The sequence below is a fragment of the Pseudorca crassidens genome, chromosome 11 (assembly GCF_039906515.1).
Source record: "Pseudorca crassidens isolate mPseCra1 chromosome 11, mPseCra1.hap1, whole genome shotgun sequence".
Classification (NCBI taxonomy): Eukaryota; Metazoa; Chordata; class Mammalia; order Artiodactyla; family Delphinidae; genus Pseudorca; species Pseudorca crassidens.
This window is the reverse complement of record NC_090306.1, coordinates 79,608,489-79,632,441: the sequence shown is the minus strand read 5'-3', so window position 1 is coordinate 79,632,441 and position 23,953 is coordinate 79,608,489. Positions and strand designations below refer to the sequence as shown.

General features: G+C 41.8%; 1 protein-coding gene across 3 annotated transcripts in view; it reads right to left on the bottom strand.

Moving 5' to 3' along the window:
- Nucleotides 1-23,953, bottom strand: part of CRADD (CASP2 and RIPK1 domain containing adaptor with death domain) — a 194,302-nt gene that overhangs the window by 117,787 nt on the left and 52,562 nt on the right. The gene's annotated exons all lie outside the window — the stretch shown is intronic.

Below are 23,953 nucleotides of genomic sequence, written 5' to 3'. Positions count from 1 at the left end.
AGAAGACGCAACATGGAATGGTCTATCCACTAAACTTGACCACAGAACCCTAAGATTCACTAAGCAAGGCTTGAGGTACAAGTCTCAAAAATAACCAGAAACTAGTTTAAGCTGTCAGAAGATGGATGACAAGTGGAACAGGCAGGCATTTGGAGTTTTCCACAAGATAATTACCAGCTCTATCTCAAAAATAAGGTTGGCTGGGGACTTCCCTGGTGGTCCAGTGGTTAAGAATCTGCCTTCCAATGCAGGGGACATGGGTTCGATCCTTGGTCGGGGCACTAAGATCCCACGTGCTGCAGGGGCAACTAAGCCTGTACGCTCTAGAGCCCATGTGACACAACTAGAGAGAAGCCCACGCACCGCAACAAAAGATCCCACGTGCCACAACTAAGACCTGATGCACCAAGTAAGTAAATAAATAAATATTAAAAAAAAAAAAAGAAACATCCAGGCCTGGCACTCACTTAAAACAGGGATTCCCTTTTAAAAAATAATAATAATAAGGTTGCCTGTATAATGCTATTCTTTCAAATATGAATAATTGAAAAATCTATACAACTGTTCCTCAGAAGGCAATAAACTACCTTTTTAAGGACGTCCATTTCAATCACTTTCCAAATGTTTGTTAGCGGTTCTCAAACTATGCCCCCAAGGATTACTGGTTGGAGTTCCTCAATCTGAACCAAGATACTCTGCTGAGATCATACACAGCAATCTTTTACTAATTCACAGAAAAGAAGTTGATAATTAAAACATTCTCAATGTATTTTTCACATTTTTTAAAAACCTGTGGCACTAATGAATGAATGCTTTTCCTAAAGAATGCTAGAGGAAGATAAGAGACAAAGAACTAAAATTAACTGGAAAAAAAATGAGAAATAGCTGATCATGCTTCGTCCAACATCTTTTTTGTTTCCACTCACACATGTGACTGGAGCTAACATAATCCTGGGAGAGCACACCCAGGAGACCGTTCACTCCCTCACCCTCCCTAAAGAGGCTCCCCCCTCTTCCCTGCCACACAGCTGCACTGTGGAGACCATTGTAAGGCACAGGGAAATTGGTGTTTACTGGAAAAAGTACTGCTCCAGGAATCAGATGACCTGAGGTAAACTCCTTGGATCTCTGTTTCCTCGTCTCTGAAGTGGAGTTAAGCATATTTGCCCTGCACACTTCACACAGGGCTAAATGGATCATGCATTTTAAAGAGCAGTGTAAACTACTAAGCACTATACAAATAGAAGGCATCATTATTTTTATGATTATTATTAAACAAACCTTCCTTAAAAACAAAACAGGAAACCAGGAATCCCCTCTTACCCTCTCTCCGAATGACTTCAAAACGGCCTTCACTCCCTGAGCAGCATGCAATTTGTGCTAAAATGATGTTTATCTTCAAGCATAACAAGCTCACAGTCTAATCATTAATAATTTCAAAAATATTGAGCCTGTTTTGCTTTCTGGATTGGACCTAGCCTACATCTTACATTTCCAATTTATGACCATGCTCAAGGTTTAAAATACCCATTCAGCCATATCTCAATTTCTGAATTTCTGCATTAGAGAAATGTATTGATCCCTTAAGTTCATGTCTCCATAGAGATTTCTTTCCCAAATAATTCAAAATTGGATGGATGCCTTTCACTAAAATGAGGCATTACCCTCTTTACCACATTCGTAGAAAGTTGAATTCCATAAAGATAATGTCCTGGCACATAAAACTGCATCAAAAAAATTATTAGGAGAGATAACATTTTTTACATACTATAATGATCTCTGTTCCACTCCCTGTAGACAAATAATAATAATAACTAAATACCACAGAGAATTCTGCAATTAGGAAGAAAACTGTTCTAAGGATACCACAGACACTTTCCTAGCAGGGAGGTAAATTTCCTGCGCAACTGAGACTCTTAAACCCTCCTCCCATGAAAAAGTAAAAAGAAAGAAAAAATGGGGGGGTGGCCAAAAAAAGCATGAAGAAATATGATATGAAAGGAAGTACGATAGGAAACTCTGGATGACTTTATTAAACCCCATCAAGAAAAGAGAGACTAAGAACCACCTCCTCTGCATGGCCTCTGTCAGCTAAGAACGCCACCATCCAAGCAGTTACACAAACAAGAAACTCCCAAGTTACTCTTGAGTCCTCTTCCTCCTCTCTCTTCCCCACATCAATCCCTATTCTCTACCTAAACATTTCCAGAATTCTCTCACTTGCCTCCATCCCCACGATCAACACTCACTGGGGTTATATGTAGCCTTCAAACAGATCTCCCTGACCCCAATCTTATCACTTCCACTTCACTGTTCACAGAGCAGCCAGAGTGATCTTTCTTAAGCCAAAAACCTGGTCATGTCTGACCCCCTGATTAAAATACCTCACCAGGAAAAAAGTCCTAAATCCAACTAAACTCTTCACAATCTGAGCCATGCCCATGGCTCCAGCGTCATCTCTCAACGTGAGCTGGCCCCTGACTGTGCTGAGCTCCTTACAATTCCCTGGGCAAGTCATACTTTCTCTCTGCTTCTGGGCTGTGGGAATGACAGAGCAACCTAAAGAGATAGGGTTTATTTCTCTCATTTAACAAGAAGGTCACAAGTAAGGGCAGGAGACACTGGTGAACATTCCGATGGTTTCAGAGCCAGTGAATTGCTCTTCTTTTGGCCTCTCCCTCAAGGGCCCAGATGGAAGCCCCAGACGCTGCATTCATATTCTAGGCATGAAGAAAGCAGGAAGAGAAACTGGAAAATAGGGTGGGACTAAGAAAAATAATAACAATAGCCAAGAGTATGTTTACTTTGGGCTAAACACTGTTCTAGGTCCTTTATACTCATTTAATTCATTCAAAGCTTTGAGGTAGACATTCTATTCTGTTCCTCACTTTTAAGGGTATAACTTGCCCAAGGTTCCATGACTAGAAAGTGGACGATCCAGGATTCCAACCCAGAGTCCATGTTCTTTAATCAGACCTACTCAGCCTCCCCCAAACAAACAAAAATGGCCTGTCAAATACGTGCTAGATGGGAGCTCTCTTCCCAGCCTCCAGTTGTAATTCACCATGTGTCACTGCTGAGATGCTGCAGGAGGGCCATGGAGTCCTCTCTGCCACAGGGTCTGGGCATTGGGAGCACAGCCTGGGACCACAGTTACACATATGCACACGAAGAAAAATGTGGCCTGTGCAAAAAAGCAAGAAGACGATTGTCTACCCAATTTTGTTGTATTTTATGCCTTCAAAACAATCTTTTTCAAAGGAGAGGCTGGACAAAAAGAAATAACAAAAAGAATTTCTAAACTTGAATCCAAAATGCTCATTAGAAGTATATATTTGTTATTCAGGAGACTCTCATCATTTCAGGTTCAAAAACTCAAGATGAGAGAGGCAGTTTATCCACATTAAAAAAAAAAAAAAATACATGCCTTGACTTACAGCCCCTGTAACTGAGCTGTGAATTTGCTCTTTTCCTGTTAGCAGATTTTTTTTTTTTTTTTAATAGAGAGGAAGAAAGTGTCTGCTCACTTTTTTCTCTTAGGTCACCACAAGTTCACACCAATGTCTCAGAACTTAAAGCCACAGGTGAAAAACATGGCAGCAGTGATACCAGAAATACAGCACCAAGACCTTCCCATCTAGAGAGGCAGCCTGATAGGCGCAGAGAAAGGTCGGGTTTAGAAGTTGGCGCAAATCTTGACAGCACCTCCTATTTCCCCTGTGGCCTGAGTCTCAGCTTCCTCATCTGAAAAGAGGGAAAAGACCACCTTGTGCAGTTGACACGGAGATCAGAGAAAAGAGTGGTGAAGTTCTAGCATAGCATCGCATTCAAGACAATAATTATCGTTCTCCAAGCTGTGGAGGGTTCATGGTTGCTTACCTTTCAGTTACCAATATTCCAATTGGTGTGGAAGCAAACTTCTCAGGGAAAGCAAATCTCAATCAGGTGCTGCCCACCACCAATAAAGCAGACCGGCACAGCTGTGGCCTCCCAACAGGAAAGCAGTTTGTTGGATTTCTTTTGGTTTGGTTTGGGTGTTTTTTAGCTTTCACATTCTTTACTACATTTTAGCGCTTAGGAAGGGATACATTTTAAAAATGAAAATATTTCATCAATTCGAATAATAAACCCTACAGGTGTGTAAAAGTATTACATTCTATCCAGGAGGGACTGTAAGAAATGAGTCACAGCACTGCCTCTAGGTTAGGGGGACTGAGGGACTGGGGACAGGAGTAGAAAGGAGACCTTCAGCATTTGTAACCTGTGCACGTTAGCAACTCAAAATAAGTAAAATGTTCAGTATTAACACAGAGCATTAGATAAAGGTCTATATATCATTTAAGGTCCAGCTCAACTTCCACCTTGACTCAACCAAACACTTGAGAGCCAAGTCCTATGGCCCATAAGGACTTCACTGACCTCATGGCTCTTCCTGGCTGACCTCCCCTTGCTCTGAGTGGCCACTGTTCTCATCTCCATAATTTAGCTCCCAATCCCATCGCATGTAGTTGTGAACTGGTTCAAGAAAGCCGGGCGTATTTTTCCAGCACACTGCAAATCCTAAAAGGCAAGGAGCAAGCCCCCTGATTCTTTACTGCTCTCAGCCTCATCCCAGAAATGGTGGCAATAAATATTTATTGATTAATCACTGCCTGACATAACTCAGAGAGTAGCAATCGCAACTGATCACACCACCTGCAGGTTATCTTTATTCAGAAGATATCATGATGAAACCCAGAAGAAGCAAACTATCACTTTAAGACAATGAATCCTTTCTTGGGCTTAAAAAAGGGTTTCAAATCTTTAACCTTTTCAAATTTATTTTCAGGTCTTTTACTTTCTGCTGAGCTGGATCTTGGTTTCAGGTTTTTATTGCCCTGGGGTAGTATTTCCTTTAATGTTGAGAAGAAACAAAGCACAGAAGATGGCAGGAAAGCAAGCTCATCCTCCAAGACACCGCAGCTTTCTGAATTCACAGTATTCATCTGCCCCTCCTTTATTTTAAAGCATGGGCAGAGGGACTTCCCTGGTGGCGCAGTGGTTAAGAATCCACCTGCCAATGCAGGGGACACGGGCTCGATCCCTGGTCCGGGAAGACCCCACATGCTGCAGAGCAACTAAGCCGGTGCACCACAGCTACTGAAGCCCGTCCACCTAGAGCCTGTGCTCTGCAACAAGAGAAGCCACCGCAATGAGAAGCCTGCGTACCGCAACAAAGAGTAGCAGTCCCCGCTTGCCTCAACTAGAGAAAGCCCGCACCCAGCAATGAAGACCCAACGCAGCCAAAAATAAACCAAAAAGTAAAGCATGGGCAGAATTTTTCTGAAAATTAGCAAGAAATCCATCAGGGCCCAAAGCATACTGAGAAACAGCGAATTAAAATTGGGGAAATCACTGAGAATTTTCTCTCCATTCCTATTTGGCATAAAAATGAAACTAGTGCTCATAAGACCAATTTGGTCACATAGTGATTTTTGCTGAAACTATGGCAGAGTCCATACCAGGCAATACAACCTAATAGTACTACAATAGAGAAATGAACTGAAAGAGCTGCAGAAAGTCAAGATGAGCTGTATCCCACAGGAGCAGTATGAGTTTGCCAGGAGACACTGGGAAGGAGATGACAAGCCAGGCCAACTAATCCCTCGCCCCTCTCCCTGCATCACCAAACCTGACTTTCCTTCAGTTGCCCCTCACTCAACTAATGGCCCTCTGTTCTGTCCCCAAAACTAGGAGTCATCCTTGATTTCTCTGTTAGCCTCACTCCCCGCTTCCTGGAAGTAACCACTTCTCATAGTCGCCGCCACTGCCACCTTCATTTCAGCCACCATCACCTCTTGCTTACAGCACTGCTAGAACCCTGTGACTAGTCTTCCTGATGACACCCTTTACCTTTCTCCTTCTGCTTACCTGGCACACTACACACTACACACTTGGTACTGTACATACTACAAAGTGGTCTTTGAAAGAAGGACAATTCGATTATATCATTCCCCTCCACAAGCTTCCCAGGACAATAAGAATAAATCCAAGCTCACATTAGAGTCACCTGGGGAGCTTTGTAAAAATGCTGATGCCTGGGTCCCACCAGAACTTGTGATGTAGGTGGTCTGGGGTGTGGCCTAGGCCAGCTAGAGGACTGCTGTGTGCAGCCAGGGCTAGAGCACCGCTGGCCCGCCGTCCAGTCCCATCTGGCCACTGGACCCCATCCACAGCGGCCTCTGTCCTGCTCACATGCCCCAAGCTCATGCCCACCTTATAGCCCTGGCATGCAAGCCCACCTGTTTGAACCAATAATCTTCCCCTTGATCATCAATTAGGCTTCAGTTCAAATGTCACTACCTCAGGGAGACCTTCTCAACCTGGATGAAAGCTGCCTGCCACTGTGCACAGTATCCTAAGTCATCACTAAAGAAAGTTGTCAAAAACAGCAAAGCACACGGAGGGTAGGGAGCCTCTCACGTGCACCCAGGATAAACAGCACCTGCGACAGTCTGGTGCTCAGTGGATGCTTGTCGAATGAATGAATGAACAAAGGAAACAACAAAGACATGAACCTTTAAATGTTAAGCTCCCACTGAGGAGCCCCATTATATATCCAGGCTGTGACTACATACATGTCAGTGAGATACTAAATGCCAGTGACCATGGGGTAGGGCAGATTATATGATGTCTAACACCTCAGACATCTAATTTTCCAAAAACAGACAATAGAACTGCAAATCTGGCTAATTTTTCTACAATACAAAACCAAGAACTGGGAAGATTTCCCATAGCAAATAAAACATGCCTAAATAAAATAAACAATTAACCTTCTATTTATGTTAGCCAAACTCCTAAAAATATGGCCTTGCATTCAAGACCTCATATTATCAGGCAGAAAGGTACACTTTCCTCCCCTGACATACGTGCTCCCCTGCAGTCATACAAAGTAAGTTGGCCTTTTGCTAAATCACCTCATGCCTCTCACCCCCCATACCTGGATCATTCTGTCTCTTGCTCTAGAAATTCCCTTCACTCCAAATCTCTGCTTGTCAAAACTCCAACCAGTCTTAAAAGCCCATATAAAATATTGCCATGTTCATAACACACTTCTTAATCCCAGAACTTCCTAACACTCCTTTTGTTTTTCTAGAGGAGAGATTTTTGTGTGTGTGATTTCCATGCTTCCACTCTGGCCCCCTAAAATCTATTCTCCATACATCATACAGATTGGACTTTTAAAAATAAAACCCCAGCAATGACTTCCCACTCCACGTAGAACGCAAGTCCAGCTCCTCACAGCTCCAGGCCGCCTCCCTTTTGGATCTCGTCTTGGCCACTCCTACCTTGTTCCTCCAGCCATCCCGACCTCCTGTCAGTTCTACAGAGCCACCCACTCTTCTCCTCAGGGCCTTGGCACTTACTGTCCCTTTGACCAGGCCACTCTTCTCCTAGCTCTCCCCAGGACTGGCTTCCTCTCATCCCTTGGATGTCTCCTGCAATATCCCTCCTCAAGGAGCCTTCACAGACCACACAAGGAAGGCAGCTTCCACTTCACTCTCTGCCACTGCAAAGAATAACTGTTTCCGGGACTTTCCTGGTGGCACAGTGGTTAAGAATCCACCTGCCAATGCAGGGGACACGGGTTCGAGCCCTGGTCCGGGAAGATCCCACATGCTGCAGAGCAACTAAGCCCGTGGGCCACAACTACTGAGCCTGCACTTTAGAGCCTTCGAGCTACAACTACTGAGCCCGCACGCCACAACTACTGAAGCCCGCGCGCCTAGAGCCCGTGCTCCCCAAAGAGAAGCCACCGCAATGAGAAGCCCGCGCACCACAACGAAGAGTCGCCCCCGCTCCCCGCAACTAGAGAAAGCCCGCGTGCAGCAACGAAGACCCAACGCAGCCAAAAATTAATAAAGTTATTTTTAAAAAAAAGAATAACTGTTTCCTTCAAAACCCTTTTCACAACCTGTAACTATCTGATATTCGTTTGCTTGCTTCCAGTCTCTCGATCAGCATATAAACTCCTGGGAGGCAGTGACCATACCTACAAATTGCCCCTGTTGTTACACTGTCCCCTCAGTTCCTGGCAGAATGCCTGGCATACGGGGCGGGGCGGGCGGGGGGTAGTGAATGAATGAACAAATGAGTGCAAAAAGTCACATTTCCCCACAAGCAGATAAAGTCCTTTTCCTCAGAATCCCCATGGAATTTTGTTTTCTACCTCTCTAGCAGTATTCTCACGGGGTGCCTTGTATTACAGTTATTTGTATGTGGACTTGCCATCAGCCAAGCTAGATTTGTTCTTAATGATCTTTGTTTTCGCCACAGCACCAGGTTAAGCTCAAAAAGAACAACAACAACAAAAGGAGGGAGGATCAGGAGAGAGGAAAGAAGGAAGAGAGAAAACAAAGGAGAGGGGAAAAGGGAAGGAAATCGGGAAATTGTAAGAAAGAGATAAGAAAGGACAGCCTACAGGGAACATGAATATTAGAGAAGATTCCTTTATAATTGATGAATAACACACAGATTGGTAAGATAACAGTCTTCTCCTAGCTGTAACTTTGGGGCCACATTTCTGTGCTTTTCCCTAGCCTCTTTTCCATCTCCTTTCCACTTCAACTGAATAACCCCCCACACCCTTATGCTGCTTTTACCTTGGGGCCCAGATTTGACAAGTGACTAGTATTCTCCACTCTCTAGTGGATGGGTTAGCCCGTTATGTCTACAATTAACAGACTGACCTTAAAAACCCAGCAAGGGAAGCTGGCACTCCTCAGCATCAGACAGGAGTAACTAACAAGGTGATCAGCTCCGGATCAAAGTTTATTTTGAAAAGAGCAGACTACCAATAATCTCCATTCCTGGAAATCAAATGAACAGTCTCTGTTGTTCTGGCATTTTCCTTTGGCTAATTCTGTCTATCTGGGTTGAGTTGAGCTGCGTGTTTTCCTGTGTTTCCTGTTGCGTGTTTTTCTGGGATCAGACTGAGGTAAGCTGCCCGGGAATGTATTGTACAGAAGGGATTTTTCAGTTGGTTCATAAAAGAGAAAGTGGTGGTTCACAAGCTCCTTCCTTGGCTCTAGGAAGAGGTGGGAGCAAGGGGAGCAGTGGGGTGGAGGAAAAGGCAGAATGAGATGGGGAAAGGCTCTCAGCAGGCCAAGGGCAAGCTCAGTTGGAAACAGAAATGATTTCAAAATAACCAAATGGTATTCTCTGGGGACTAAAATTAAAGACAAAGAGCTACAGAGAGCAAAATAACGGAATTAGTTTTTCATCCAAAAATCCCAAGAGGATTTCTTTTTCCTTTATCACGTACCTAAGCAAAGAAAGATGGAAGAAGATTACAAATTTTCAGGAAAGCTACGTGAAAGTTTGATTATTACTCACTCATCTGTGCAGCTCTTTTTAACTCTAATAATTTTACTGTAATTGGTAACAGATTTTTTTTCTCTTCTTGTGTCATACTCCCCATCACCCTCCCCTGGCAAGATTATATCAACAATTATTTTTTTCTGTGTTTTTTTCCATTCTGGTTACATCATGTGTAATAAAAGTAAAATTATTTACAATATAACATGTGTATAACACAATACACTTCTCCATTTTGCTGGTCCTCAAAACTTAAAAAGGAATAAACACTCTATATTGACACAAAATTAAGTGCTTTGGTATTGCAAATTCTTAGTAGACTGTTTCTTGGCCCCTGAATTCCTAGCAACCTGTAAGGATAGCTCAGAAGAAACAAGGTACTGCAAAAGCACAACAAATAAGGGCCGCAAAATGATTTGAGAACTTGATTTCATAAGAGTAAAGCGTGAACATTCCTAGCCTCAAGGTTCCATACTTTTCGTTCTTATAATAAAATAATATAATAAGATTGGACACTTGTACTTAAAATGTGTACCCCCAGGATTTTAATAAAGCCTTTGAATATAAATCCACATGAAGTGATATCAGGTTAAAATCTACCAAATGTAAAATTAATGATAACATTTTCATGTAAATCAAACTAATAAATCAAAGAATTTGAGTAATGCCATATGTAAAGCCTTCCACTGCATCTAAAACCCTTATTTCATTCAATGCTGCCATGAACTATAAAGAAACAAAAAATTTAACTAAAAGAAATGAGTTAAATTGTAAGTTATATTTCTTACTATCCTATGGGGAGTATTTAGTTATTTATTTGGAGATTTATATTTATTTCCTTAAAAATGGTGGAGTTTCTATACAAGCCCCCAAATTATCTTTGTTTGATAAATTATATAAAAGAATTGAGAGAAGGAAAAATCTTATGTTCATTGCTAAACATATGTTCTGATACATCTTCAGCACCAGATTCTAGATTCTAACCTCAAACGTTTGGATCGCTTGCCCACAAGATAGGCACTGTTTTTCATTCAATACTGTATGTGGTAATGTTACCTTTGGTGAAAATCCAACCATGGTAATATTAGTAGCGATGAGTATTAACTGATACACTTAATTCCTTAGCAAAAACAAATGTAGGATGTGAATACTCATTACTAAACTCTAATAATAAGAGCAGCGTACCATATTATCTGCTCAGGGCCAACACCTGACCCTACAGGCTCTACCTCGATTACATACTCTGAGTCCAGCCATCCTTCACTACATGCACCACTTCCACACCTGTCCAAGTCATCATCATCCCTCACATGGACAACCTCCATGGCCTCTCGACCAGCCTCCATGCTCCCTCCTTAATCCTCTACAATCCATTTTTCCACTCCAAACCTAGAGGAATCTTTCAAAACTATCTACTAGAACATGACAGAACCTTGCACGTTTTCCCTTCCCTTCTTCCTCCTTCTTACCCAGAAACAGAGAGACTGGATAAACAACATCCTATTGTTGTTTCCTCCTTCTCAAGCTCTGATGAGAATGGGGCTAAGAAAAGTGGCCCCCCCAAATAGCATATTTTTAGTACTGACATCCTACTACTTTCAAAATTTGGAACAGAATAACTACAAGAGTCATCAACACCTCACTTATCCAGAAGCCACAGGTCTGATGAGCCTAACTTTCCAGAACACTCCTGAAAAGAACCAGAGATGGGAGAAACTGGAAAGGAGACTCATAGATACCACAAAGTCCACCCACTAAAGTTCCCTTGTGTTTTAGACAAACCTCGTAAACTCAGTCATCTATTTTCCTACACATAACCAGAGAGAATATACTCTTGGGGACCAGGAGCTCTTGGGGCAGGTGTATGAGTGGCATCAGGAAGTGAACACTAACAGCCTACCAGAGAGAAGGAGGTAGCTAAACTATGAAAAATGAACAAGAGAATTCAAAAAACAACAATATATGGTCTTCAGTGTAATGGAAAAACCCCATCTGGGGTAAACCCTAAGTGTATCACTGTATTTACAGCATGGTATTTCCAAAACGATCCTGAAATAATAGGAAAACATTAGATGATATTCCAAATACTTTATTAAGAAGATGGGGAAATATACAATGCTTCAGTAAAGTTTCCAACAAAATGGTTGGAATAGTTTTAAGTGATTGTGCTTAAAAGGTTACAATTCATTCATCCCTTAGATGAAAAATGGATTCCTCCAAGACAATAGTAATAAAGTGAGCAAATATAATGACTCACTTTTAAAGAAATTAATCTTCTGGTTAAGTTGAATTATTTCTGTCAGTGGCATGTTCAGCCTCAAGAGGGCGCTCAAGGCTTCCCACCTGCAGGTATGCCAGGAGGAGAAAGGAGGCATACTATTACAGATGAAGGCAGGGAGGCTATGTGTCCTCACTACTTGGAAATTCCCTGATACCTAACAAGCTAAGAGGTTATGGTTTTATGCCTGTATAGCATATCTCATTAGCTTTTTCCCATTGGACCCATTTCCTCTTTGAAGTGCTTCTCCCTCTTTTATCCTGTACATAATGGCTACCCACTACTTGGGAAGATTGTGCCCTTCTTCATTCAAAAAATATTTCTTGAGCATCTCTTACCTATCAGGCCCTGTTCTGGATGCTGAGAATGTGGCAGTGAACAAGAAAAGCCCTGGAATAAGCAACTTACGCCAGCTCTGCCCTAAGCCTGCATTGTTCTGTAGGGTACAAGATGAAGCTAGGACACAGGTGAAGGACCTTCCAAATCAGGAGATAAAAGCCTGCACAGGGGAGATGCAGGACTCCTCTGACATGTGGCCTCATAAGCCCACCACTCCTTTGTGAGGGATAAGGTAACACTCAGGAGCTTTATCCATTTTACCATCAGATATAGCCTTCATCCTAACTGGTTGGAGTGTATCTTACCCAAGATAAGTAAAAGCTACAGCCCTTAGTAAAAGTATGTGTCCAAGTGCCTCATGTCTGCTAACCCACTAATTCACAGGGGTCTCAGGCTCTCATAGCCTAAACAGTGTTAATTTGACCAGTCTCTTTCTCCTGAAGACTTAACAGGGGATGTGGTCTCAGTACTTGACAAAATGAGCTACCAAAATTCCTCAGTGATCACCATCACAACCTAAATTCCCTGCCTTTAATATTAACATGGCTGACATCCTTAGCAGTCCTAAACAGAAAGGCCTTATAAGTGACCCAAAGTGTCGCCACATTATGAGTAAGTAAGCTAGATGGTCACCATCCCCAATCTTTAATGCTAACTGTACTTTGGAATCCTACCTGGAAACCTTCAGCAAAGACTCTACTTTACCCTCCACTGGAGATCAGAGGGAACAAGTATCCAGGAAAACATTCATGGCCCACCCTTGGCAAGTAAACATGCTTTCAAGGCTCCCTCAAGTACACTGCTGGCAGTTACTTGCCTGCCACTTCACCTCAAACCTCTGAAGGCAAAAAACTATCTTATTTCCTGTTTCCTCACTACTTTCTTCAGAGTTAGGTGCCTATGTGCACTCTGTTTATTGTTATCAGGTTTTCAGGAGCTGCCCCTTTGTCACCACACAGTTTTGGACAGAACTTCTGAGTTCAGTCTGTACCAGAGGATTAATAGTAACTGCAGTTTTTATACGAATACAAAAATATTCTAGTATCAGTAGAAAACTGAGAAAAACAACTAGATATGGGTATACTTAAAAAAAAAAGTTACTGTTAATTTGCGGGTAAAAGAATCTACGGTTTAGGTTTTAAAATGTTAAGCCTTAAAAATTGTTTGCTTTAGGGCTGCCCTGGTGGCGCAGTGGTTGAGAATATGCCTGCTAATACAGGGGACACGGGTTTGAGCCCTGGTCTGGGAGGATCCCACATGCCGCGGAGCAACTAGGCCCGTGAGCCACAACTACTGAGCCTGAGCGTCTGGAGCCTGTGCTTTGCAACAAGAGAGGCCACGATAGTGAGAGGCCCACACACCGCGATGAAGAGTGGCCCCCGCTTGCCACAACTAGAGAAAGCCCTCACACAGAAACGAAGACCCAACACAGCAAAAATTAATTAATTAATTAATAAACTCCTACCCCCAACATCTTAAAAAGAAAAATTGTTTGCTTTAGAAATCAGTTGCATTACCTTATACTAACAATGAAATATCAGAAAGGGAAAGTTAAAAAAAAATTCCTTTTAAAGTCGTGCCAAAAAAAAAAAAATACCTAGGAGTAAACCTGACCAGGGAAGTGAAAGACTTATATGCTAAGAACTATAAAACATTAATAAAGGAAACTGAAGATGATTCAAAGAAATGGAAAGCTATTCCATGCTCTTGGACTGGAAGAATTAATATTGTTAAAATGGCTATACTACCCAAAGCAATCTGTAGATTTAATGCAATCCCTATAAAATTATCTATGACATTTTTCACAGAACTAGGACAAACAATCCTAAAATTTACATGGAACCACAAAAGACCCAAATTGCCAAAGCAACCCTGAGGAAAAAGAACAAAGCAGGAGGCATAACCCTCCCAGACTTCAGACAATACCACAAAGCTACAGTAATCAAAACAGCATGGTACTGGCACAAAAACAGACATATGGATCAATGGAACAGAATAGAGAGCCCAGAAATAAACCCATACACCTATGGTCAATTAATCTTTGACAAAGGAGGCAAGAATACACAATGGAGAAAAGACAGTCTCTTCAGCAAGTGGTGCTGGGGAAGCTGGACAGCTGCATGTAAATCAATGAAGTTAGAACACACCCTTACACCACACACAAAAATAAACTCAAGGGCTTCCCTGGTGGCGCAGTGGTTGAGAGTCCGCCTGCCAATGCAGGGGACATGGGTTCGTGCCCCGGTCCGGGAAGATCTCACATACCGCGGAGCGGCTGGGCCCGTGAGCCATGGCCGCTGAGCCTGAGCGTCCGGAGCCTGTGCTCCACAACGGGAGAGGCCACAACAGTGAGAGACCCTCGTACCGCAAAAAATAAATAAATAAAAAATAAACTCAAAATGGCTTAAAGACTTAAACATAAGACACGACACCATATAACTCCTAGAAGAGAACATAGGCAAAACGTTCTCTGACAGAAATCGTACCAATGTTTTCTTAGGTCAGTCTGCCAAGGCAATAGAAATAAAAGCAAAAATAAACAAATGGGACCTAATCAAACTTATAAGCTTTTGCACAACAAAGGAAACCACAGACAAAACGAAAAGACAAACCTATGGACTGGGAGAAAATATCTGCAAACAATGAGACCAACAAGAGCTTAATTCCCAAAATATAAAAACAGCTCAGGGCTTCCCTGGTGGCGCAGTGGTTAAGAATCCACCTGCCAGTGCAGGGGACACGGGTTCCAGCCCTGGTGTGTGAAGATCCCACATGCCGTGGAGCAACTAAGCCTGTGTGCCACAACTACCGAGCTGCGTTCTAGAGCCCACAAGCCACAACTACTGAGCACTGCAACGAAGAGTAGCCCCCACTCACCACAACTAGAGAAAGCCCACGCAGCAACAAAAACCCAACACAGCCAAAAATAAATAAATAAAAATAAAGTTTAACAAAAAAATAAATAAAAACAGCTCATACAACTCAATAACAAAAAAAAAATCAAAAAATGGGCAGAAGACCTAAACAGACATTTCTCCAAAGAAGACATACAGATGTCCAATAGGCACATGAAAATAGGCTCAACACTGTTAATTATTAGAGGAATGCAAATCAAAACTACAATGAGGTACAACCTCACACTGGTCAGAATAGCCAGCATTAAAAAGCCTACAAATAACAAATGCTGGAGAGGGTGTGGAGAAAAGCGAACGCTCCCATACTGCTGGTGGGTATGTAAATTGGTGCAGCCACTATGGAAAACAGTATGGAGATTCCTCGAAAAACTAAAAATAGAGTTGCCACATGATCCAGCAATCCTACTCCTGGGCATATATCCAGATAAAACCATAATTTGAAAAGATACATGCACCATACATGCACCCCTATGTTTATAGCAGCACTATTTACAATAGCCAAGACATGGAAACAACCGAAATGTTCACCTACAGATGAATGGATAAAGAAAATGTAGTGTATATATATACAATGGAATACTACTCAGCCATAAAAAAAGAATGAAAAATGCCATTTGCAGCTACATGGATGGAACTAGAGATCATCATACTAAGTGAAGAAGTCAGAAAGAGAAAGACAAATACCATATCACTTATATGTGGAATCTAAAATATGACACAAATGAACTTATCTATGAAACAGAAACAAACTCACAGATATGGAGAATAGACTTGTGGTTGCCAAGGGGGAGAGGGGGTGGGAGAGGGTTGGATTAGGGGTTTGGGATTAGCAGATGCAAACTAATATATATAGGATGGATAAACAACAAGGTCTTATTGTATAGCACAGGGAACTATATTCAATACCCTGTAAGAAACCATAATGGAAAAGAATATGAAAAATAATTTTTAAAATTGTTTGCTTTAAAATATATCAGCCCTTTTGTAAGATCCAGCCTGCAAAATGACCCAGTGATTCTTTCCTCCTAGTATTCACCCTGTGTAGCTGTCCCACCCCCCTCCCTGACCCAGGGAACCAATAGGATACCACAAAAATGACAGGGAAATGTGACTTCCTAGACTAAGTTTTTTTTGTTTGTTTTTTTTGCGGTACGCGGGCCTCTCACCATTGTGGCCTCTCCCGTTGCGGAGCACAGGCTCCGGACGTGCAGGCTCAGCGGCCATGGCTCACGGGCCCAGCCGCTCCGCAGCATGTGGGATCCTCCCGGACCGGAGCACAAACCCGTGTCCCCTGCTTTGGCAGGTGGACTCACAACCACTGCGCCACCAGGGAAGCCCCTAGACTAAGTTTTAAAAGATATTTTGGCTTCCACCTTGTTCTCCAGGCTTATTCGCTCTGGGGGAAGCTGGCCTCCATACTGTGAGGACACTCAAGCAGCTGAGGGAGAAGCCCAAATGGGAAGGAAGTGAGACCTGCCAACAACCAACACCATGTGAGCTGTGTCAGCCTCAGCCTATCAATAGCGATGCTATGGCTAGGAATACCTACGGCATCACCTAGGTCTGTATGACTTGTGAGGAGGCCCCACGGACATCTTCCTGATTGAAGCCAGTGTTGTGGCTGGTCCAGCCCTTGTGGTGCTTATTATGATCTCAAGATGCACTTCAGCAATTCATGAGGGAACTTTGAAAAACAAGATTTATCACTCACAAGTCCTGGAGGGCACACAGCATGTCCAAGGGTAACACAGCGAGGTCATGGGTAGAGAGAGAAGAAGGAAGTAAAGACCTGGGGCTCTGCCTTTATTAGGGTCTGAGGGTGGGGTGCCTAGGGTTTCACGGGTTCACTCTTTATTGGCAAATGTAAAGCATTAGGGCACGGGAAAGGAGAAGCAGGGTCACTCAGGTGGTCAGTTATCTAGGTTACCCAGATAAAAGGGGAACTTCATGGGTGGAGGCAGCCAGTTCCTTATCTCATTGTTTTGCTAAGAGCAGCAGTGCTATACAGCTGGCAATATATTTATTCAAGATGGATGTCTTTGAAATGGATGCCTCAGCAATCTAAAGCTTAAAGCCAGGTGCTTACATCACCATCAAAAAGCATAATGCTAAGCACTTACACCACATGAGTGCACCATCTTGGAAGCAGCAGTGCCATGCAAGAATGACTCTGGTCCCAGCTGACATCTTGAGATGTCATCAGAGACACCAAGCCAGAGCTATTCAGCTAAGGAACTCCCAAATCCCTGACCAAAAGAAACTGTATGAGATAATATATGCTCACTGTTTTAAGCTGCTAGATTTAGGGGTGATTTGTTATGCAGCAATAGATTACTAATGTAAAACTTTATATTGTTAGGTTGCTAGCTGAAATGAACCATTAGATGTTAGCTATCAATTCATACTGAGACCAGCAACTGCATACACTTGAATAAACAATTCTTATATACTGGTAGTCAATAGCATGGACTCTGAAGTCAGACTAACCAGGTTCAAAGGTATGCTCCATACTGTGTGACCCAAGACGAGTTATTCATCTACCCAGTCTTGTAAAGTGGGGATAAGAATAGTATGTATTTCATACGACTGTTGTGAGAACTGAGTTAATCCTAGTAAAGAGCAGTGTCAGGAGCACAGCAAGAGCTCAATAAATACAAGCTAGTATGACATACGAATAAATAAACGAGGCTGTTCTTTATAAAAGGGGGGAAATGATAGCAGAAAGGACTGAAGAAACACATTCATCTGGCTGTTACTCTTATGTTTTTTTGGCTCCTGCCACATGTAGAGAAGGAAAAAAAGGGCAGAGAGACAAAAGAAGGCAGACAAGATTGGGGCTAAAAAGCCTTTAACCACATCTAGCCAGGGCAAAGAAGTGTGGCCATATAATTTATCATGAAAAACATGGACACTTCTGAGAGTAAAAGCAGCCCTACTGAGAATCATGTTGAGAAAAGAAGCATAAAACAGGACGGTCCCTATCAAAGCAGGTATATAAACACCCTTAAGTGACTACAGTATAAATAAACTGCTGAAGTTGAGAACGAAGCTCTGAAAAGGAGATTCAAACTCCAGAGCTATCCTGAGAGGAGCAAAGATAAAGACTGAGTCAAGTGTGTAAAGCATTATACTAAAACCCTGACTGAGGTCACTACTAGGATTCCTTTAAGCAGTGATGGAAAAATAATAATTTACCAAAAGGTAATAAATGAATGTTTTATTTCCTTAGTTCTTCTCTTAATGTGTCATCTGTTTAAATACAGTATTAATCTTCCCTTTCTTTAACAGTTTCTAATGGGGCAGAATACATATTAATGTAGGTTCAGCTAATAGTGACTTTAACTGAACTTCCAGTTTAGACCAAAAGGCTATAAACATGGCATCAGCTGTTGACAGGCTGCCCTTGCTGCAGGTGAAGTATCTTTGAGGAAATAAACACCATCCAGGGCTGAACTTTCAAACGTGATTGGTGAGATTTTTGTGATCTGTACTTCGTGACTAACTACGCTATTGGTCTAGTGATTCTTTATGGTAAGTACTCCAGAATCGGGCTTCCCTGGTGGCACAATGGTTAAGAATTCGCCTGCCAATGCAGGGGACACGCGTTCAAGCCCTGGTCCAGGAAGATCCCACATGTCGCAGAGCAACTAAGCCCGTGTGCCACAGCTACTGAGCCTGCATTCTAGAGCCCATGAGCCACAACTACTGAGCCCACGTGCCACAACTACTGAAGCCCACACACCTACAGCCCGTGCTCTGTAACAAGAGAAGCCACCACAATGAGAAGCCCGCGCACCACAACAAAGAGTAGCTCCCACTCGCTGCAACTAGAGAAAGCCCGCGCGCAGCAATGAAGACCCAACACAGCCAAAAATAAATAAATAAAAACAATAATTTTTTAAAAAAATTTCAGAATCTACTTTTTCCTATAATGATGTTCATGCTTTTTTTTAAAGCAAAAAAAAAAAGCAAGATTTGTATTTGTGGAATGTCTCTCAAGTTTACTTATTTACTTTTGCCACCATACAAGAAAGAGCATGGTAAATAGTACAGGGACAGATGCCCTCTAAAAGTACAGGTTTTCTGTAAGTAAAATTTTTACCTCTACCTCATACTATAAGGCCCTTTATTGTGACATCCATGATGTTTCCACTCAGGAATTACATGGTAGCATAAAATGAGGAAATTTGGATAGTGACTTGCACATTCATGTCTAAGGACTTTACTGAGTATGAATGTCAAAATACAGTTTTTAAAAGGTTAGGAATATAATTCACATACAAATATACAGTGAGTATATTATACATATACAAATATACATATGTATATGTATACAATATACATATGTCAAAGACGTAACTCATAATGAGGAAAATAGCAAGGTGGTAAAGAAACTGATACAGTAAATTAAAAAAAAAGAATACTGGAACAAGATTGCTAAATTACATACAACACTAGTTAATATTCTATAGGGCAATAAAATATAACCTTTGGGGTTATCTTCTCTACTTGCAAGAAGTCATTTGCATCATAACAATTTTCTGTAAGTTCTAACTTTAATAGAGTCTGAGGACTAATTAATAGCAAATAGTAAGTAAAACAAAGTTACATTCTCTAGAGAATCAGATGACTCTTAGGTCTTATTAGACAATGACTCTGAAAGGCTGTATCTCCGTCTTAACATCTTATTACCAAATTTCAGAACATTTTTCTTAATGTCCATAAAATCCTGATTCAGTTGTCCATAATAATAACAACTATACTTCTCTCCCTGAAAAATCCACCTAAATAAAAAGCCAGAACAGAGGCTGGATCTGAGGTTCAGGGTCAAATTCATCCTCCAAAGTTCCTTTCCACACTGTACTTACGTCCCTTTATTAGTGTCCTATGACAAACACTGACTTTAGATCCTGAAGTGGCCTGCTTAAGGGCATAAACAGGACCTATTCATCTTCAGGTTCATCACAAAAGCCCAGCAGATCTTGCTGTTTATTCATTCACATAACAAAACTTTACTGAGTACCTACTACGTACAAGAAGCTGTGTTAGGTTTGTTATATTGAATAGAGTGCTTTAAAGGAAATCAGTATAGCCAAGAGAGAATGCCTCAACAGTCCTGCAAGAAATGGACAAACACAAAAAGTCTATCACAACTGCAAAACCAAGGGAGGAAAACAGAAAGGATTAAAAGAGAAAGCATGTCAATGCTGGCAGCAAAGGATGGGTATGCTGGAAGATAAACACACAAAAGCCATAGTAGGAAACAAAAACCAGGTAACAGGAGACTTGCTCAATATTACAGAGGTGACCGCTTATGCATTCTTTAACCAAAAAGCTAAATATATGATGACAGTTAATTGGATTTGAAGAGAAAACCTAAAAACTAAAGAGAAACAAGTGACTTCAAAGTTTTCACATTTGAGTTAAAAACAAGGGAAACACTGGAATATTCCCAAAGGAGCCTAGCCTAGTTTTTAATATCGCATGACATGCACTTGAGAGGCCAAGTGAACTTATGCAAACCATGTTCCTCCCCTGCTTAAAAACCTTCAGGGGTTTCCTGTTCTCTGAATGAAATTCATATTGCTGTCCAGAGCATACAAGGTTCAGCAAGGTCTAGCCCAGCCTGCCTTTCCCTCTACCCCGGATCCTTGCCCCTTTGCTCATGAAGCTCCAACCCGGCTTCTGAAAGGTCCTAGGACACACCAGCTCCTCCCCATCTTAGGACCTTTGAACTTGCTGGCCCTCTATCGAGGATGCTCCTGGCATGGCTACCTCCAACCCATCCTTCAGGTCTCAGCTTCAATGTCACCTCCTCAAACAGACCTTCCCTAACCACCCCAACTCACCCACCCACCCACTCACGTCTTACTCTTTGCTAACACAGTACCCTCATCTGTTTCCATGACAGCAGGGATCTTGCCTATGTCATTAACCATTATATACCCAGAACAGTACCTGGCATTAACTAAGCACATAATATCATTGAAAGAATTCATGTAATCAGTATGAAGAGCTAGAGTGCCACCAAGCAGCGCCTGTGTCAAAGCCCTAGAATAGCTGTGAAATTTCTAGTGGCTTCTTGAAAGTCTTATTTCTACTCCTGTTGAGCCTGGCCCATGGGGCAATATCAACCCTCATGGCTGCAAACAGCTTTCAGGTAAACTCCAAAGATAACTGGTTCCAGCCTAACTCCCACAAGTGCCTGCAGATGATTTTTTCTTCCAGAAACTTCCAAGTCTGAGGGTTTACCAAGCCTAGATCAGACCCTAAAGAGGGACTGGATGCCTTGGTTGAGCCAGATACAAATGCCTACACTTTGGGGCCTTCGTGCCTTTGCAGAGCACTTCTCCATCACAACCGCCATACTCATCACCTGAGAAGCTTGTCCCCTCCTGCTCACAGATACACTGCATCTCCACTGGGTCCTGGCTCCCTGCTTCTCAGCCAATGTTCAGGGGGAGAAGGAAAGAATTACCAGAAGATATGTGAGGGGACCACAACGGTGAAGGATGCCACCGTTTATTGAGCTCCATTCTGTGTGAGGCACTTGCACATAACAGCACACTGACTTCAGAACCTAATGTCTTCTCAACCACCCTAGGAAGCAGATCGGATTTTTTCTTTTTTTTATTTCACAAGTTGAGCAAACCACCTAAGGTCACACAGCTAGAGGGTGGCAGAGGCAAGATCTACACATAAGTTTAACTACCTTTAGAAGCTTTATTATTTCTGACACCATTTGGTGTCTTTATAGGCAGTTTTGGGGAAAGGGTGGGAGTGGAGGGGAGGGAAATGCCACGCCTCATATCACTGTCGGGCTCCCTGCATTAACAGGAAAGGAAGAGTTAAGGGGGGGGAGAAATGAATAATAGAAGGGGAAGTCCCACCTTGTTCTCCCACCTCCCTTCTCTCATACTTCTTACCAGTCCCCTGCCCTTGATCTTGAACCTTCACTAGCAGCTGCCTGACAAGTGCCCTCTCCTGGGTTACACAGGAGGGCATTTCTGCTCTGAGTCCTGCCTAATGGAAACACTTCATTCTTGCTGTACGGCTGCGATATAGTGATGGCTTTCTGGTTTTCCTAATTGGAATTCAACACATTTTTCCATAAAAGAACATTACATTGTGGTTAGAGTTTATAATACCAGTGGCTTTTTTATTAAAAAAATGTATAATAGAGATACACTAATCTGAAATCCAAAACGCTCTGAAAACCAGAAGTTTTTTCATAACTCATTTGGCAGCAAAACCTGACCTGACCTGAACTCATTTGGTCTGAATTCATTTGGAGACAAAACCCGACCTGAACTGACATGAGGCTATTTATAGTTTTTATTTATCCCACTGAGTGTGAATATTCATCAGTTTCACTGCAGAAGTATTAATGTGTTTGATTATAGGATCCTGCTCCAGACCACACTGCAGTGCGACGTAATAATGGGTATACGCACAATATTATCCTTCTCAAAATACAAAACAAAACAAAACTCAAAGTCAGCAAATCTGGCCTCAAAGGTTTTGAATACAGAATTGAAGACCTGTATTTATTCAGATTTAACCTCCTTGAACCCTGGGTTCATTGCAAGTCTGAAATTAGGTCGCAGACAACATCATTTCTTTGGGAAAATATATTCTTAATTTCAAACAAGCAACTTAAAAATGAACTTTTGGAACACCACTAATTCATGGGTTGGAAACTATATAAAAGTATACAATAAAGAAAAAATTCTTCATGATAAAAGGTTTCCATTCTGAAAAAAAAAAAAAATCAGATTCTGCTTCCCATTCTCACAGAATCTTCAGGGAAGTCTTCAGCTTCCAAAAAGAACGGCTAATCTTCTTGGACCTCTCTGTGCACTGAGGAGAGCACTGGAACATTAGAACATGAACCAAGAAAAAGAGAGGGAATACTAGAAATCCTGCTAACTGCTCCCATTCTGCCATTCTGTTCATTCTTATTTCTGCCAAAATTATGTTTTTATAAGTTTAATTGCAATTCAAAGCTAACCTTTCTAGCAGAAGGAAAGCATAAAATGTCCCTTTCAACACAAGATGAGTTCAAAGGAAAATTCCAATCTTCTTATAATCATTTTATGAATGTGATGAATCCTATAGCTGATTACTTTGCTGCCATTTTGTTTTGGCTGCTAGAAAAAAAATCAGAGCCAAATTTATAGCCTAGTTCTAGCACCTGTATAGAATTTTATACTATATTTTCTTTGCATTAAACCTACCCAAAGCAGCCTTGTTATTTTTCTCCTAATTTTATTTTCCTTTTGCCTAATTTCTTCATCTACTTATTTTATGTGGTGGTGGTGGTGGGTATGTATGTATGTGTAAATTTCCTCAAAATCTTTTTATAATAAGGTGGAGTCCAGATAAATAAACCAATAAGTAACTGTATGCTTAATAATGCACTGGTGTGGATCCACTTAATTCCAGCTGAAAAGACTTCAGTAATAACAGAACTCTAAATCATTTTGCTTGATTAATTGCACAGATCCTGAGCCCTAATTAAAACCTTCTATATCAGAATGCCCATGACCATCATTCATTACATGAAAATAATCATAAATCAGGGAAAGCAAAAGAAGCACCTTAGCTAAATTGCGTGTTTCAAATATATAGTCACCCGAGATGTGTGGTTGTGATTTGATCATCACCTCACCCCGAGGGCTAAGGAGGCACGAGTTTCAAGTCTCAGCATACGTGCTGCCTATCCCTCTGCCCTGTATCTCCAGACCATCAGTTATGTCTCACAGCACCACGTCTGAGCCTGAAACTGGCAGATCGCCACTTCTTGCACCAGGCCCCCTACTTGCTGGAGTTGCTGGAAGAAGGTGACAAAGTCCTAAAGCGTATTCACAAAACTCCCCAAGAGCCAACACTTTCTGTTTTACTGCTGCATCTGATGATCAGCCTTTTCTTTTCAGTAGCTCCAAAGCACTAGAATTTCCCCATGTATAATCCGTACTTCTGAACAGTTGTCTAGTTAAAACCTCTGAAAGGAAAAATTAGAATTTAAATAACGAATGGTAATCAGGATTCATAAATAGTAAAT